The sequence below is a fragment of the Phragmites australis genome, chromosome 15 (assembly GCF_958298935.1).
Source record: "Phragmites australis chromosome 15, lpPhrAust1.1, whole genome shotgun sequence".
Classification (NCBI taxonomy): Eukaryota; Viridiplantae; Streptophyta; class Magnoliopsida; order Poales; family Poaceae; genus Phragmites; species Phragmites australis.
The window spans coordinates 6625325-6645316 of NC_084935.1; the positions used below are offsets into that span (position 1 = coordinate 6625325).

The window sequence follows — 19992 nt, forward strand, 5'->3', positions numbered from 1 at the left end:
GATGCAGGGAGAACGATATTTATAAACGAAAAAAAAGGGATTGAGAGGTCAACTCAAATTATTATAAGTTGTACTGTAAACCAAATTCGAGTCACGCAAGAGACGTCTTAATTCGGCTACGTTTTGAAATAGTCTGTATTAGATTCGAGTTGTATGTGTTTATATATATATATATAAACACAATCTCCCGTATAATAAAAATCACCGATTGACGTTCATAGTTTTTTTGGCAAGGATTTTTTCACGTGTCAGGTGTTCAACCGCCAAACCACCAGTGACATCACCGACAGAAGCTGTCCCGAGCCGGCGTCCTCCCGAACCTGCTGACACGAAACACTTGCCCGGAAGCAAAGCCCGATCAAGTATTTTTTTTCCTTTCTTTATTGATAGGCTTTGGTCCCTGTTCACCGGTGAAGCCACAAAAGAATATATATTTGTTTGGTCTTTTTTTTGAAAGATATTTGCTTGGTCCCAGGCAAAGGTTCACAGCCGCAAGCCTACCGTCACCTGTTGCTGCTAGAAATTGGGTGACTTCGCGCACACGGGAGAGTTTTTTTATTTTTATATTTTTTATTAAAATTTAAATAAATAGATTCCGTAGAAAAAATTACAAAACTAAACGCATGCAGCCCTATAAAAGAACGGTTAGGCCTCCTGCTCTTCGAGAGGGCGGTTAGCTGGCCTAACCGCCTCCTCAGAGAGCAGCTAGGGCCTGCCCGCCCGTGATCGGCACCTTACCGCCCCCTCAGGGGGCGGGTAGGGGTCCTTACAGGGCGGTAAGGGGCTTCCCGCCCGCGCCGCTCGGCCTCCACCCCCTCCGGCCTCTTCTATAAAAGAGGCTAAAATTAGCCAAAATCCCATTTTATTCAGAAAAAAGAAAAAATTGTGAAGAGGGAGGAGAAGAGAGGAGAGGGGAGGGGAGGAAGAGAGGCCGGCGAAGTCCTACTGCATTTGAGCCGTAGATTTGAAGTTTATTTTCGAGTAAGTCTTTTTTTCTTTTTATTGTTGTTAATTAATGCAGTAGTAGTATATGACATAGGTTTTAGACATATATGATCTATGGTTTAGAAAATTCCATATTTAATAGGAAATTGTCAAATTTACTTAGAAAATTGTATGATAGCAATAAAATATAGAATATTATTTTTACTATAATAGGTTTGGATATGTAGATTTTATAGAATAATAATTGTAGGGTTGTAATGTGTGATATAAGAGGTAGCACTATATGATAATTTGCGAACCTAGGATGTAGCATTTAGAAAATGGTAGCGTTTAATTTGCACACGGTACAATAGGTAGTAAATATAGATTGTATAGAGTGATATTTATAGGTTAGTTTGGTTAGGACTATTATTTTAAATCTATTGTTATGTATGAATCGGTGTCGGTAAATTATTTTATCCGATAATTAGAAATATAGTTTATCGGTCTTAACATTGGTTATGTTTGCGGGTGTTTCTAGGGATGACAGATAAATTAATTTTTCAGATGTATTATGGTGAGAGTGAAATTAGGTACGGTCCTAACGGTGTAGATCTATCTGAATTTCGTCATGTCATGAAAGATCTTAGTAAAGCTAATGAGCGGACCATTGTGGATGTGTGCAAATGGCTCATGCGGTTTTTCCAACTGGATCCGCAACAACATGAGCTGAAGTTGAAAGCTGTCCTCAGCTGTGCTAGTCATGGATACTTTGGTGAGCTTGTTCTCATCGAAGCCACATCAACTTGGAGGCAATATATAGATATATGTTGTGAACATGGATGCCGCTGGTTTTGTTAGCTGAGCCGTACTTGAAAGATCAAACTGAGGTGAACTCTGCGGAAGCAGTAGTAGGACCAAGTGAGGCAGTGGAAGATGAATCGGAGCAGGTTAATATCGGGTCCAGACGTAATGGAGGACAATCGTATGCTTTACAGACGAATGCTATGTGAGTATATGGAGAAGGCCAATAAGAAGGCCTACATGCATCACGCAAATCAAGAGGGGGCTGCGGAGCACAGGTTCAGTGTCCTGTACCGGGATAAGGGCCGGAGGGGGGAAGATGTGAGCTACATGTTCAAGAGTGTGTGCTAAGGAGTGGGACATGCATCTGTAGTTACCAGAAGCCACAATTACTCCACAAACCTTGTACACACGTCATAGCTGCGTGTGCGGAGCACCATATGCTTCCCAGACAATATGTTTCAAAGTATTTTATGGAAGATCAAATATTGAACACCTGGAATCATGAGCTGTATGGTTACGGCATTGTTGACACTTTTATAAATAATCCAGGGCCTGCAAGAATATATGTGCCTGATTTGGAAAAGATGAAGAACGCACCTGGCCGAAGACAAACTCGTCGGATTCGCAACGATATGGATGAATCCGAGGCTGGCCCTAGGGTCAAGCGATGCAGTCAGTGCAATGAAACAGGTCACACGAACAATTATTGTCCCAAAAATACACCTGGTGATGCACCTGTTGTCTAGGTGAGTATTATGACGTATTGTGCTCGATTTGTAGCATTTGAACCTTCATTTGTAGGTAACTATCGCAATGTGTTAATGTTGCATATAGTGATATAGTGAATTTGCATTCAAAGTATATTGTTACTGTCTATATCTAACAATGCATTAATGTACATGTCTTTCAAATGCAGATATAGCGGACCCTGTGACCCCCGAGCTTCTAGACCCTGCAGTGGACAAAAAGCATCGCAGCTTCTTGTCCGCCGAGCACCAGACAGAGCTAAGAGTGTTTCGACCACGGGGCCCTGGAGAGCTGCTTACGATAGACGAGCGATGGAAGCACATGTACTTCGATAATTTTATACGAAATTGCCATATCACTGATGTAATTCCATATTATTGATATACTGCAATACTTTTAGGTTGGCAGCGGCGGGACTCCTACCGCTTTGCCGGTTGGTTGAGGCCCGATCGACGGAGAACCCCGAGGCAGCGGCGCGTCGTTTCTACTTTGACCGGTCGCTGATAGAAGCCCTGGTCGACCGATGGAGGTCGGAGACACATACGTTCCATCTCCCGTGCGGCGAGATGACCCCGACCTTGCAGGATGTAGCCTACCTCTTAGGCCTACCTTTCGTGGGAGCTGCGATTGGGGTTATCGATATGGATGCTGACTGGATCAATGTCATGCATCAGTGCTTTGGCCCGGTGGAGCGGAAGGCGGACGCACCCCCCTACGTGCCTTAGTTCTTGTCCGATGCACAAGGGCCAATGAAGAAGTGGATCCTATAGTTTCAGGTTCGGTACAATACAACCTATCATTTGAAGTTCTAGTATGTAGTAATGATTGCTTTTTACACCAGTCATATTTGCAGCCGACGTACATACACCCCCATGCCAACGCATACTCGGTCTCCAGGCATTTGGAGGCCTTTCTGTTTTGGTTGTTTGGGTTATGTCGTGGAGGAGGTCCGTCCCCACAACGAGCGGAGCTTCAACGAGTACCTACGGTGGTACATTCAGCAAATTAAGGTAATATTGTGCACATGTTACTTCGGTGACGAGGCCGATCCGTCTTCAGCGGCCTCACGCCCAACCCCACCAGCATCGTTTGAGCCATACTACGGCACGACAGCCTGGCCTTCTTCTGCTGCACCGGCATACCACGCAGGTACAATTGTACAATTTTTACTACTACTTACAATACCACATTATTCGTATCTAACATAATTATTTGTTCGTAGGCCCCTCCAGCCAGTACACATGGACACCAGGAGAGCCTTCACAGTCCTCCTACCCTAGTCAGGAGGATGAGGCTGGCTCGGACGCCGCATACGACCTCATTCGTGACTTCTTCGGGGGCACACCTGACTATGACGTCCTCCAGCGGTCCCAGGTACCCAGTACTCCCCTTTGGACACAGCCCACGCAGGACGAGGCCTTGACACCGGTGCTCCCTATTAGGCCTACCAGACAGGTCGGTCCACCCGACCCCCTCACATACTCCAGGGGTCACGTGAGAGTTAACCAGCAGCATCGGGACCACGATGGGGGGCACGGACGATGGCAACGGGGGAGGCAGCAGTAGAATTTTAGATTTTTTGTAACTTATATATGCATATTCGCTTCGCGATGTACTCCTACGTATTCAGACATGTTTACTCTTTATGGTCCACTTAGCATGTTGTAACTGCATTTCATATCCAAAACGATGGCATCCTAGTTGCATTTCTTAATCTGACACGACCACACGCTACATTCTATCGTCGTCATTATATCTTACAAAGCAACTTATGCAACGAGTGATACCTCGCTTACTCTGTTGGGAGTGTAACTTTAATCACGAAGTGATCACACTACTCAACTTTTACCATGACATGACAACACATGCTTCCTTGCGCAGGCTTTAGATAAGAAGTGACAACACTGGACAGCTTTTTTCAAACAATAAATGACAACACAGGTACCAATAAATGTGGAATATCTGACCATCATCAGTGACACAACTTTCCCATTCTTCAAGATGGAATCCGATGCTCCTGCCACCATCTGCGCCCCTGCAATCACTCTTTTCTTCAAGAGAGAATCCAATGCTCCTGCCTCCCCCAACCATAAATAGCCGAACCTCCTTACGTTGATGCACCACTCATTTCTCAGATATCTCAAGTGCAATGTCTTCCTCAGCTCTACCAAACCCACCAAAGAAACATTAGGGGACTACCGTATCTCAAGGTATCGAACCACCAATGTGCTTCTGTGGTGATCTTTGCAAGCTCCGCGAGTCGCAATACATCTCATACGCGCTTCTTCATGTGTGCCAACTACGAGTATGACAAGCCTCAATATGCAACATATGAGTATCGACCGGTATAACAACAGATATCAGCCTCATCTCTGCCGATTTTGCACCTTGTTTTACTAACCGCTCATCTTGTTCTATTTGTTCAGTCCCCTCCACCGCTCTGTGATTTTATCAATGGCTCGACAATGAGCAAAATGAGGAACAAAAGCAGTGGGTCAACATGAACATGAGGTGGAGAAGAGAAGCGTACGCACGTCGGGAGTACGAGCAACAGCAAGAGGAACTTCGCCTCAAGCGGGAGGAAGAAGAGCATATGAGAAAGACGGCGCACGACCGTACCATGGCTCAGGCTCGGGAGGCTGAGAGGCCGCCGTGCTAAGGCGGTAGGTCCCGATGCCCTCCGAAAGAGAAAATATTCTAGATGCACTCAGTAGAGAGTATCTAATGTAACCCGACATACTTTCACTCCCTAAGGCATATTATGATTAGGATCGGCGCACTAATAAGTAGGTCTTAGTACGAACCGTATATGCTACCTTTGTTTCTTCGTCGTGTCGTCGTGGTTACAGTCTTATGTAATATTTTCACCCTATGTTTAATACTATGTTTATCGTCGTTCGCACCTCATACCCACGTAATATGCTGCGAGTTTTAATTCCTAATTTTTTATTCTCCGACTATTACATAACCTACTCTAAATTTTAATTCCAAATTTTCTTAAAGCCCTTTTTTTGTTTTATTAATTACACAAAATTTGGCATTTTTCGGGAAAAAAAGTCCCTTACCGCCCTCTGAAGGGGCGGTTAGACCTCTCGCCCTCTCAGGGGGTAGTTAGCTAACTTAACAGCCCTCTCAGAGAGCTGCAGCCCTCTCAGAAGGCTGCAGGTATCTAGTTTTACATTTTTTCCTACGAAGAATCTATTTATTTAAATTTTTAATCCAAAAAATATAAAAAAAAACTCCACACGGGACGCCTACCAGGAATATTTGCAGGGCTACTTCCCTATTATTCTTTGCTGGGTTCTGCTACGTGCACCAAGAAGACGTACCAGGAAAGTTGACACCAACTTTATTTTTGCACGCAAGTTAAACAAATATTTTTGTCCTGCTCTGTTGATCACGCACTTAGTTTTCTTTGCCATGGTTTTTATAAAATATGATATTCTGTTATTAGATCGAGACATAAGATTTTCTCTATGGCAAGGTAAGATGCAGACAATTTTGACACATACTGATCTCGATGATGTGTTTAATGGCTTCGGCAAAAAGGACAAGAGATCATGGTTCAATGAGTAAAAGAGAAATGATCGTAACGCTTTGTCACATATTCATTTTAATTTATCAAATATTATTTTATAAGAGGTTTTGTAGGAATAAATCGTTGCTGCCTTATAGCTAAAGGTAAAATCGACTAAGTGTCCAAGGATCTTACCAATAAAATATATCTAAAGATAAAGTTGTTCATACATAAATTACAAAATGATGGTTCCGTGTTAAATCATTTTTTGGTCTCCAAGGATGTCATTGCTGATCTACAGTTTATAGAGGTCAAATATGATGATGATGAGTTGAGTCTTAATCTTTTATGCTCATTGTCCAGTTCTTTTGCAAACTTTAGAGACTCTATATTATACAGTTATGATACTCTAAGATTGAAAGAAGTTTATAAGGTATTGCATGCTAAGGAAAAGATAAAAACATATGATGTTTACTAATGGCTCGCCTTCCAATTGAGAAGATCTGATTGCATGTAGCAGGACAAAGGAAAAGAAATCCCAACATGGCCACATGGGTAAAAGTTCGAACGGTTACATAGGTCGTTTGAAATCCAAAGGCAACGAAAAATTCTACATGTATTACAACAAGGACAATCATGACATATATTATTGTTACAAGATGAAAACAAAGAAAAGAGGAACGATAAATCTGATGAAGAAGGTAAAGTTTTTGTTGCTACTACCAATGGTAGTTCTGATGATGGTCAGACTCACGTTGCTTTTGCTGGATGTGCAAGTAGTGGTGATGAATGGATTATTGATTGATTTTGCTACATGTTTTCATATATGCATCCAGGTTCACCACTTATAATTATGTTCAAGGTCCTAGTTCTGTTAAAATGGGTGATGACAAGCCATATCCAATTGCTGGAATTGGATCGATTATGATAAAGATGCATGATAGCGTTGTTATGACCTTGACAGATGTGAGATATGTTCTAGGTATGATCAGGAATCTTATTTCTTTGAGTACTCTTGATAATAAAGGTATAAATAGTCAGGTGGAGATGGTGTTCTGAAGGTGAAAAATGTTCCCTTACTATAATGAAAGGTGATTTAAAATCTGTAATTATTGTCTACACGGCACTACAATAACCGTGATGTAGATGTAAGTGCACATACATTATCATATTCTGATTCTACTAATATTTGGCATATGAGTGAACTTGGTTTGGCAAAATTGAGTAAGAGATGTCTTCTTGACAGACATAATATCTGCAAGCAGAAATTTTGTAAGTATTATGTCTTTAGCAACATAAGAGGGTGAGATCAATACTTCGGTTCATACAATAGAAGATATTCTTAATTATGTGCATTCTAATTTATAGGGACCATCTTGTAAGTCTTCACTATATCACTACTACAGAATAGGCCTTATATACCAGCAAATCACTGTCGGTTCCTTACGAGCCGACAATGATAGAGTATCACTGCCGGTTCGTATCAAGTATTGGCACTAAAAGCTCATTCGAAAAGAACCGGCAGTGATAATTGACTATTACTGTCGGTTCTAGTCACGAACCAGCAGTGATACTATCATTGCCGATCCTTCTTATGAACCGGTAGTAAAACTTAACTATCACTACCGGTTCTATCCACGAACCAGCAGTGATAATGGATGATAGCTTATATTAAAAAATCATAACTTTTTTTATACAAAGTTACATGGGGACAAACTTTATATAAAAATTGTAGTTCTCGATGAGATCTACAATTTTGTAGTTAAAAACTTTTTTATTTAAAGTTATTAAGATGTCCAAATAATCGTTTGAAGTTTCAGACAGAAGAGATCAAAATAATTGCATATGCTATTGTTACCACAAGTATTTCTGTGGTGGGATGTTAATGACGTATCGGGCGAGATGAGAGGTCTCGGGTTCGAGTGCCATGAATTGCTGTAAGGATCGGTGACGTCCTAAGAGGGGGGGTGAATTAGGACATTTAGAACTAAACTGGCTCAAAAAATAACACAAGATAAACCTATATCAATTTCTATCTAAATGTGCTCTAGGTTTATCTAGCGTGTCTACTCTACCGATTAAGGAAACTTGCAACCTATCTAGTAAGGTAAATTGCAAGAATGTAAATGCGGAAGTGTAAAGAGGGTAGAGAGAACAAACTCGGCACAAGGATTTTTATCCCGTGGTTTCGATGGTATGAAAGCCACCCCTAGTCCACGTTGGAGCTCCACAAAGGATATGCTCCCGGTCGGCACCCGGTCACGGCCTTTGAGCCACCAAGTCACAAAGACAAGGCCTCTACCCGGATGAGCCACCAAACCACCAAGGCAAGGTCTCACCACTAGCCTCTCTTCCGGTTCCTCGCCGCCGTGATCACTTCGGAGCTTGAGCCACAAAGGCAAGGGTCTCCGCGTCCCCGCACAAATACCTTGCCGCCTCTCCACACCAAGTCGGAGGGTCAACAAGCTTACCGACGAGTCACCAAGACTCCAAGGTGCCGGCGTACCACTTGGTACAAGTTAGGATCACTCCTTGATCCACTCTCTATGCAGCTATCAACTAGCTACACTCTCTCTAGGCCTACAAGCACTAATCACTCTCTAATGGTGTGCTTAATCGCCTTGGATTTGATCACTTAAGCACTTTGGTGGCTTGGATGTCTTCTCAAGTGTACATGAACTTCTCTGGACTCCAGCCCCTTCAAATGACTGAGTGGAGGAGTATTTATAGCCTCAAACCCGCCAACTAGCCGTTGCCCCAACGGCTCAGAAAATTGTGAGCACCGGATAATCCTGTGATGATAGTAGTACAAGCACCGGATTATCCTGTGAGTACATCAGAGAAACTAGCCGTTGGAACCCACTCAAACTCAACTGTGAGCACCGAATTATCCTGTGATGAGTTAGTTAACACCGGACAAAAGCACCGGATTATCCTATGCCCATAAGTTCATTTTGGAGCTCTCTGCAAAAATTAGTCCGGTGAGTTCATTTTGTGAGCACCGGATTATCCTGTGATGAGTTAGTTAACACCGGACAAAAGCACCGGATTATCCTATGCCCATAAGTTCATTTTGGAGCTCTCTGCAAAAATTAGTCCGGTGAGTTCATTTTGTGAGCACCGGATTATCCTGTGAGGCACCGGACTTATGTTGATTTGAGCACCGGAGTTATGTTGATTTGAGCACCGGATATTCCTCTGAAGCACCGGAGTTATGTTGATTTTGATCACCGGATTATCCTGTGAGGCAAATTTCAGCACAACTGTATTTTGGGTATAACTTTTCGCTACGAACTCCGATTTTGATGATCTTGGGCTCTATTGAAAGCTTGTGAATAGATCTACAAGATTATACAAAAATCCATCCCATTTGATCACATCAAAATTCATTGTGAGCACCGGATAATCCGGTGAGGCAAATTTCAGCACAACTGCGTTTTGTATTTTGGGCATAACTTTTCGCTCCGAACTCCGATTTTGATGATCTTGGGCTCTATTGAAAGCTTGTGAAGAACTCTACAAAATTATACAGAAATCCAACCCATTTGATCACATCAAAATTCATGGAACAAGTCCAATTCATTCCTTTCTTTATTCCGGCTTCGGTGACTTCTCTTTTGTTGCATCCATGAGACCTACTAAAGCATATACTTGACAAACATGTTAGTCTTATTGACTATATTGTCATTAATCACCAAAATTACATACATGCCCTTATGTAATTTAGGCAATCAACCTAAGGGCATGTTTCCTACAATTGCATGCGCGCGTATTTCGTACAAAAAATCGTGTGACTTGGGACGACGCGGCCGCGGGGTTCCTCGAGTGCAATTTTTTTTTAATTTTTCTAGCTTAAAAAACATTGAATCAAGGACAAACTATCACTACTGGTCCCTGAGCCTGCAATGATAGTCGGCCCGTTGTCCATTACTGGCTCGAAAATCGAAAGTATGAGTGGTTTTAGAGCTGACAGTGAAGATATTTTCTGTAGTAATAGCAGTCACTACAAACGCAATAGTGGACGCTATTTGTAACCTTGATAAAAACATGTCAAGACTCATTTGCACCCTGTCATTGATTGGTTGTTCGTCATTGATTCCTATCACATTCTCAAACCCTATTATTTTCAAAGCCTGTCACACCAGTTGCTATATATGCTCCTGTTGTTTGAAGTTAAGCGTAGAGAGTTGTTTGGGTGCACTGCTCTATTTTGAAAGGTAAGTGGTTGATACGGACACGCATTGTAGTTAGAAGAAATTGCAAACGAGGAGTCGACAGCGCAAGCCAAATCCTTGCCGTATGTGTTAATATATATATATATAGTAAGTCGTATGAGAAGTTGAAATAATTATTGTAATTTTTCTATATTATATACAATCTCCCGTATAATAAAAATCACCGATTGACGTTCATAGTTTTTTTGGCAAGGATTTTTTCACGTGTCAGGTGTTCAACCGCCAAACCACCGGTGACATCACCGACAGAAGCTGTCCCGAGCCGGCGTCCTCCCGAACCTGCTGACACGAAACACTCGCCCGGAAGCAAAGCCCGATCAAGTATTTATTCCTTTCTTTATTGATAGGCTTTGGTCCCTGTTCACCCGTGAAGCCACAAAAGAATATATATTTGCTTGGTCTTTTTTTTGAAAGATATTTGCTTGGTCCCAGGCAAAGGTGCACAGCCGCAAGCCTACCGTCACCTGTTGCTGCTAGAAATTGGGTGACTTCGCTACGCGCACACGGGAGAGTTTTTTTTATTTTTATATTTTTATTAAAAATTTAAATAAATAGATTTTATAGAAAAAAATTACAAAACTAAACGTATACAGCACTATAAGAGAGCGGTTAGGCCTTTTGCCCTCCCAGAGGGTGGTTAGCTGGCCTAACCACCCCCTTAGAGAGCAGCTAGGGCCTGCTCGCCCGTGACCGGCGCCTTACCGCCCCTGAGGGGGCGGGTAGGGGTCCTTACCGCCCCTCAAGGGGCTTCCCGCTCGCGCCGCTCGGCCTCCACCCCTCCGGCCTCTTCTATAAAAGGGGCTAAAATTAGCCTAAAATCCTATTTTATTCAAAAAAAGAAAAAAATTGTGAAGAGAGAGGAGAAGAGAGGAGAGGGGAGGGTTGGAAGAGAGGCCGGCGAAGTCATACTGCATTTGAGCTGTGGATTTGAAGATTATTTTCGAGTAAGTCTTTTTTTTCTTTTTATTATTGTTAATTAATGCAATAGTAGTATATGACATAGGTTTTAGACATATATGATCTATGGTTTAGAAATTTTCATATTTAATAGGAAATTGTCAAATTTACTTAGAAAATTGTATGATAGCAATGAAATATAGAATATTATTTTTACTATATTAGGTTTGGATATGTAGATTTTATAGAATAATAATTGTAGGGTTGTAATGTGTGATATAGGAGGTAGCACTATATGATAATTTGCGAACATAGGATGTAGCATTTAGAAAATGGTAGCGTTTAATTTGCACACGGTACAATAGGTAGTAAATATAGATTGTATAGAGTGATATTTATAGGTTGGTTTGGTTAGGACTATTATTTAAAACCTATTGTTATGTATGAATCGGTGTCGGTAAATTATTTTATCCGATAATTAGAAATATAGTTTATCGGTCTTAATATTGGTTATGTTTGCGGGTGTTTCTAGGGATGACAGATAAATTAATTTTTCTGATATATTATGGTGAGGGTGAAATTAGGTACAGTCCTAACGGTGTAGATCTGTCTAGATTTCGTCATGTCATGAAGGATCTTAGTAAAGCTAATGAGCGGACTATTGTGGGTGTGTGCAAATGGCTCATGCGGTTTTTCCAACTGGATCCGCAACAACATGAGCTGAAGTTGAAAGCTGTCCTCAGCTGTGCTAGTCATGGATATTTTGGTGAGCTTGTTCCCATCTAAGCTACATCAACTTGGAGGCAGTATATAGATATATGTTGTGAACGTGGTCTGCCGCTGGTTTTGTTAGCTGAGCCGTACCTGAAAGATCAAACTGAGGTGAACTCTGCGGAAGCAGTAGCAGGACCAAGTGAGGCAGTGGAAGATGAATCGGAGCAGGTTAATATCGGGTTCAGAGAGGATGTTGGTCCGGAGCTGCAACCAATGGGTGTAACTGATGAAGGGGAGCACATCCCTAGCATCATTGAAGAGATGGAGTTGGAGGATGAAGAGTTGGAGGAAGGCTTTGCCGATGGGGATTCATCTGATGAGGAGGGTAATGCTCTAGTTCCTGCAGAGTGGAGGGATCATGAATTTTCGAAGCTGGTGGTTAGCGAGGCTGACCGGACACCGTGGCAGTACCATGAGAACGAGGTGTCACAGGGTGCTATATATCCTACAAAGGATGCAGTTATTGATGCAGTGAAATTCTGGTTGTTGTCTCTTCGGAGGCAATTCAAGGTTGTTAAATCCAGTAAAAGGGAGTACGATGTGAAGTGTTTGGTGCCGCAGTGTCCTTGGCAGGTGCATGCATTCAGAGAGAAATGGGTAGACTACTGGCAGTGCTTAATAGTTAAGAAACATAATTGTCACATTGAGGAAATAGAGTTCGCCCACCGAAACCTGTCATCTGCCTTTATTGCAAATGTTATGTACAGGAAGATTGTGGATAACCTAAGGTATGAGCCACGATCAATAATCCGTGCTATTGAGCAAAGGTTCCAGTACACAATAAACTATGCGAAGGCATGGAGGACAAAACAAAAGGCTATTGAGATGAGGTTCGGAACATATGAAAATTCATATCACAATCTACCTCGTCAATTAGCCATAATTTATGGAAGGAACCCAGGCAGCTACTATGATATCAAGCATTACCCCTCTACTGATGTAGAGTATAACGGGAAAAGAGTGTTGCAGCGTGCTTTCTTTACATTCACCACAACTATCAAAGCATTTTGGTACTGTCGACCCATCATATGCCTAGATGGAACATTCCTGACTGAGAAGTACAAAGGGCAGATATTGTCTGCAATTGGGGTCGACGGTAACAACCAAGTCCTGCCACTAGCGTTTGCTTTTCTGGAGAGTGAGAACGGGGACAGCTGGTATTGGTTCCTAGAGCGGATCAAACATGCTATTGTTCTTGACTGACCAGATGTGTGTCTCATTCATGATAGACATGTAGGATTATTGCAGGCTTGCTGGATATGCAACATGGTAGTGTTCGACGAGGTGTAGCAGCACAATGGCCCGAATAAAAAGCAGGTGGTGCATACGCCATATGGGTGCGAACTTCTACAGACAGTTTAAAAACAAAGAGTTGATGAAGCTTTTCAAAAAGTTATGCAGTCAAAATCATTGGCGATCCTTCTTATGAACCGGTATTAAAACTTAACTATCACTACCGGTTCTATCCACGAACCAGCAGTGATAATGGATGATAGCTTATATTAAAAAAATCATAACTTTTTTTATACAAAGTTACATAGGGACAAACTTTATATAAAAATTGTAGTCCTCGACGAGATCTACAACTTTGTAGTTAAAAACTTTTTTATTTAAAGTTATTTAGATGTCCAAATAATCGTTTGAAGTTTCAGACAGAAGAGATCAAAATAATTGCATATGCTATTGTTACCACAAGTATTTCTGTGGTGGGATGTTAATGACGTATCGGGCGAGATGAGAGGTCTCGGGTTCGAGTGCCATGAATTACATGCGCGCGTATTTTGTACAAAAAATCGTGTGACTTGGAACGACGAGGCCGCGGGGTTCCTCGAGTGCATTTTTTTTTAATTTGTCTAGCTACAAAAACATTGAATCAAGGACAAACTATCACTGCTGGTCCCTGGGCCGGCAATGATAGTTGGCCCGTTGCCCATTACTGGCTCGAAAATCGAAAGTAAGAGTGGTTTTAGAGCCGACAGTGAAGATATTTTTTGTAGTAATAGCAGTCACTACAAACGCAATAGTGGACGCTATTTGTAACCTTGATAAAAACATGTCAAGACTCATTTGCACCCTGTCATTGATTGGTTGTTCGTCATTGATTCCTATCACATTCTCAAACCCTATTATTTTCAAAGCCTGTCACACCAGTTGCTATATATGCTCCTGTTGTTTGAAGTTAAGCGTAGAGAGTTGTTTGGGTGCACTGCTCTATTTTGAAAGGTAAGTGGTTGATACGGACACGCATTGTAGTTAGAAGAAATTGCAAACGAGGAGTCGACAGCGCAGCTGTGGTGGAATGAAAAAGGGTGCTTACTCTAACATGTAATTTTAATCCAGCGTTCAAAACCCTATTCATGTGTTCAATTTTATTCTAACATGCAATTTCTTTTTCTTCTACATTTGTTCTCCCTCAACTACAGGACCTTTAGGGGGGAGCGAGGGGCTCAAGCCCTCTACCTTCTGGGTGGTCTATAGAGAGTAAGGGGAGATAAAGAGGGAGAAGGAGAAGGGTGAGGAAGAAGAAGATGAGTCCTCTAGTCGTCGTCCGTGTCTCTCACTGCTCAACTATATAATACAAGCCAGCGATTTGCTGGATATTTAAAAAACTAATCCAGCGTATTTCGTGCAAAAGGAATTCTCATTGTGGAACTACCTTTGTCCAATCATGCCTGCAAAGTTTTTGCGAAGAAGACGATCTTCAAGGAGTAGCGAATCAAGACAAAAACTGTGGGAGCCAAACCAAGAGATCGTTTTTAGGCCATAAAATCCAACCACCGCAGCGGCCTCCGAAGTCCGAACTTGAAAGCTACCGCACCCGCGCCTCACACGCGTGCCGTCGTGTCTTTGCCGGTCATGGCCACACGCACGCCGTGTGGCTGGAATGGCTCAGTGCGTAAGCATGCACGAAGCCTGGGGTCCAAGCGTCCAGGATGGGCGAGCACACATTGGAGCAAAGGTGTACACATGTACACCTAAATTGTTTTGCAAAAAATTGACCACATATCATATCTAATAGTTATAGATGTCGTGAATTGTTAAAATTTCAGTATTATGTGCTGTATTCTGACTCAATAGGCCTTTCATATTCTTCTGGTTCTTTCCTCACTACACACTCCACTATCTCAAAGTCCAATTAGCTCTTGGTGACCAAGAGGTGCATACAGATGGATCCCCAAGTGTGCAACACTGCAGCCCAACTTCCAAAGCCCAATAGCCAAGCCCATGACCGGCGAGAATTGCTTCTTGTTGGCCTACCCAACATCACAACTCTTTGCGGCGTTAGCCCTAGCATGCTTGCGAGGCCTAAATCCGCCCCTACCTGTTGCTCAGGTCACTGGCGGTGCTCACCAGAGCACCATCTGTTTGCTCTACACTGCATGTTGCCTGCTCCGCTAATCTGCTTCCCCATCGTGCGCCAGTCCACCACGGGTGAGCGAGCGACCGCCGGCCGGGTGCACAGAAGTCGGCAAGTTGACAACAGGTCATTGGGTCAATAACTTAGTGAGACAAGGCCACACCGTTCCACCGCCGCAAGCCCGAAAGGGCGCAAGGCACAAGCTACAACTAGACACCGACGGGCAAGGAGTCAAGGACACCAATGTCTCAAGCCGGTATTCCATCCGTCCCTTTTCCTCAATCCCTTTTGGCTAAGTTCATTTAGAGATTAGGATTTAGCCATTTAAGAATTGGAGTAATGAAAATCAAATTATTTATTGTTGTAGATCCGCGATATGAGGAGGAAAAATAGTCCAAGGGGATATTTTGTTATTCTTTATGAAAGCAAAAAAAAAATCCCTCTCTTGAATGGGCATACCAATAACAATTTTCTACATCCGTCATTGTGGTGGCCCAAATGCGCAACGTACCTTAGTTATCGAATATTCTTTAGATATGTACACCCATTATTAAAATGCTGGGTCCGCCACTTGTCCAGGTCCAAGTGCTGGTGTTGTATAGCTATCTCGTGGGTTGTCTGCCGAACAGCATGGATCACACCGATCGTCGGTCCCTTCATGGGTGCGGCCATGCCTCTTGTAAGTACTTGGAGTTTGTCAGGCACTGCAGTTGCAGCGCGTCCTCGTCTGCTCAGTCCAAGTTTTCACGCGATCCAACATGTGGAAATAGATAGTCTTTTTATATGGTAGTTAATCTCCTTGATTGAAACTAATTCTATTGCCATGTATCATGCCGTGTATCAAGGATTGTAAACTGATTTTGCAAATAAAAAAGGGAAGCAATAGCCGGCCATCATTGTGTTGTGCCATTCTATCAAAACCCTAGTAACTTCTTTTACATGGTAGCCGAGCCATCTGATCTCTGAGCCATGACTTCTGCACCCCTCGATAGCACCATTGTTGGATCCACCCTCTCCACCAACACCTCGGTGAGCATGGGCTCACCATCGTCAACCTCATCGCCGTTCACATTTGGGCACCTCATCACGGTCAAGCTCACCCAGGAGAATTATCTCCTGTGGAGGGCGCAGGTGCTCCCTCTTTTGAGGAGCTCCAATCTCGTCGGCTATGTGGATGGCACTACACCATGCCCGGCCACATACATCGCCTCGTCCATGGAGGCCAACGCAATTCAGATGCCAAACTCGGCCTATCTGACTTGGTACCAACAAGATCAAGCGATCTTGCCTACCATCCTTTCATCGATGACTGAAGGAGTCCTCGGTCAGATTCTCTTCATGACCACTTCCCATGAAGTATGGATTGCCCTTGAGGGCATGTTCGCATCACAGTCCATCGCAAGATCAATGCAGATCAGTGTCCAACTTGGGAACATTAAGAAGCGGGACATGTCTGCCACCGCCTACTTCAACAAGGTGAAGGCTTTGTCCGACGCACTAACCTCCATCGGTCAACCCCTGCGAGATCATGAGTTTGTCTCATATCTCCTCACGGGTCTTGACTCCGACTATGACTCCTTTGTCTCATCTGTCACGATCCACAGTGATGTCATCATCGTGCGTGATCTGTACGCACATTTTCTCAACCATGAGCAGCGCCTGGAGAACTGCGAGACCGAGATCCAAGGAGAACACTCAACAAATGTGGTGTCCTATGGTGCTCAGTCAGGAGGAAAGCAGCCCTATCGCTCCACAAACAAGCAACAGTACAAGCCCCACTCCAACATGAAGTCTGGTGCTGGTAGTCCAAGCGGTGGTGGATCTGGTGCTGATGGTGGTAATCGCCTGATCTGTCAACTTTGTGACAATGTTGGACATATCGCATCTCGGTGCTACAAGCGCTTCAACTGGGATTTTCTGGGCGTCAGAAATTATGGTCGTGATAACCGTGTAGCAGTTGTTGTACACCAAAGCGCCCAAGGCAATACCCCTTCGTATAACATTGATCATGAATGGTATGCGTACACTGGTGCGATCGATCATCTGACAAGTGAGTTAGACAAACTCACTGTCAAGGAGCCGTATCACGGCAAGGACCAAGTCCATACAGCTAATGGTTCAGGTATGCGCATCATGCATGTTGGTCAATCTACTATCCATACATCTTCTTCCAAACCACTTCATTTAAATAACGTCCTTCATGTTCCTACTATCACATGTAACCTTCTTTCTGTTAGAAAATTCACTTGTGACAATAATGTTATCATGGAATTTCATCCTAACCAATTATTTGTTAAGGATATGGACACGAGGGAAACCGTTCTTAGAGGTCGGTGTCGTGATGGCCTCTACTCTCTTGATTCATCATCATTGAAGAGTGTCTTCAGCAGTGTCAAGACCTCACAAGAGAAGTGGCACTGTCGTCTAGGTCATCCAGCATCTCCAATTGTCAAGCATGTCTTGAATAATTGTGAACATCCATTTGACATTGATAAAAATAATAGAGTGTGTGATGCTTGCCAACAAGGCAAGAGTCATCAACTTCCCTTTGTCGTTCAAATAATGTAGCTAAAGCTCCTCTTGAGATTGTCTTCTCTGATGTATGGGGGCCTACCCAAACCTCTGTTAGTGGTCGTCGATGTTATGTCAGCTTCATTGATTCCTATAGTCGCTTTACTTGGCTCTATTTGCTTAAACACAAATCAGATGTGTTTAAAGTTTTTGTCCAATTTCAACAACACGTCGAACGCCTTCTCAATTGAAAAATTGTGCACATGCAAACTGATTGGGGTGGCGAGTATCGAAAATTGAATTTGTTCTTTCAAAAACTTGGCATTAATCATCATATCTTGCACACATATTCATCAACAAAATGGGTTGGCCGAACGCAAACACTGTCATGTTGTTGAAACAAGCCTCACCTTACTTGCTCATGCTTTTGTTCCACTTTGTTTTTGGAGTGATGCATTCATCACAATGTGCTTTCTTATTAATCGCATTCCTAGCAAAGTTATTGATATGCAAACCCCACTTGAGCGACTCCTAGGAGACAAACCCGACAACACTTTTCTTCGAGTGTTCGGTTGTGCTTGCTGGCCACATCTTCGTCCATATAACACACATAAGCTAAATTTTTGGTTTAAAAAATGTGTGTTTCTAGGATATAGCCCCCTCCACAAAGGTTACAAACATTTACATGTCCCAACAAATCGTGCCTACATCTCTCGCGATGCCATATTCAATGAAAATGTTTTCCCTTTCTCCAATCTCCCTTCAATTTTATCTACACCGGATTCTACTTTGTGTCCGTCCACTCTTTCTCGTGACCAACTTATTGATGTTGCATATACACCCTTGCTGTTGTCTAACCATGGTACAAGTTCAATATGTGGAGCACAAATTGAGGATCTATCAGCAGAACCGATTGATGGCGTGGAACCAACATCACCTCCCTCTACAGGGAGGCAAGTGGCGTCTCAACCGCCCACTGCTATGTCTCTGACGTTGCCACCGGTTCCGCCACCTCCTCCACCTCAGCGCATGCGAACTTGCCTTCAGAACAATACTTGCAAGCCACTGAATAGAACATATGGTAATGTCACGTATTGAAAGGACAATGATGTCGCCTAGAGGGGGGTGAATAGGTGTTTTTTCAAAAAAAAAATCATCCCCTTTTACCGTTGGTCTAAACTTGCAACGGAATATAAACTAACGGATTTTTCACAAGTGAAAAACCTAAATATGCTAGGCTCAACTAGTGCACAATCACGCTAAATAAGTGTGAAAGTTACAATCCTAAGGGGACAAAAATTATTCAATTCTAGCAAAAGATATGCAAGAAAATATTAATTAAAAAATCCTAAAAACACTATTTACCGAAGTATCCGGGTTAATCCGGATACTTCGGGTTGTACAGTTCTGGAACCTTCGGGTAAATCCAGAATCTCCAGAACCTGTACAGAAACTAGCCCAAAACTAAAATTAAACAGCGCCTAAAGAGTTCTAGGTCAAACCAAATGAAGTCGTGTGTTCCAATCTATAATTCCAAGTAGATCCATGGAGAACCTAAAATCAAATACACACAAATAAGTAGATCGAGCAATATGCATAAATATTGAGCAAGAACTCAAATGTAAACAAACTGAAATGGAGACACAAAGATTTGTTTCCCGAAGTTCAGAAACCTCCTCTAGAGATTCCTACGTCTCCATTGAGGGGCTCGATCACACTTGATCTGGGTCTCTCTCAACCATTTTTCTCTCCAAGCTCGATCATACTTGAGCTTAGTTTCCACTCTTGATTTCTTCCCTTGCGGAGGCAAAATCGAAGCCTTCACAAACTTCTCGTGTCACACCACAACCTTAGGTGCTCGTCGGCGACGCCTAGCCGCATAGGAGCTCAAAGCTCCAAGAGTAAAAAATGCGATGATGAACTTCTTGCCGATGAACTCGAGTGCTCAAGAATGGATTTAGCTCACTTGCACTCAATCTCTCAATCCAACTCACTTTTCTTCTCAAATCTCTCACTAAAATAGAGCGGGAAGGAGTTCTTTTGGCTCTAAAAATATTCTCTTTCGTGCCCTTGCAGCAACCCAAAGGATGGGGGTGAGAGGCTATTTATAGCCCACCTCAAAAAACTAGCCGTATCCGGTTGGCACAGGAAAGCTAAACCGAGAATCTCTGGTCAAAACTTAACCCAGAGACTATGAAACCAGGAGTATTCGGGTCCACCCG

The 19992-nt window shown here is 42.8% G+C and overlaps 1 non-coding gene across 1 annotated transcript; it reads left to right on the forward strand.

Annotated features, from left to right (window-relative positions):
* The first annotated feature begins 16774 nt into the window (after positions 1 to 16774).
* LOC133894222 (small nucleolar RNA Z247) lies at positions 16775 to 16913 on the forward strand. The gene has a single exon (XR_009905031.1). It is a non-coding gene; the product is annotated as a small nucleolar RNA Z247 (small nucleolar RNA).
* Positions 16914 to 19992: the final 3079 nt, after the last annotated feature.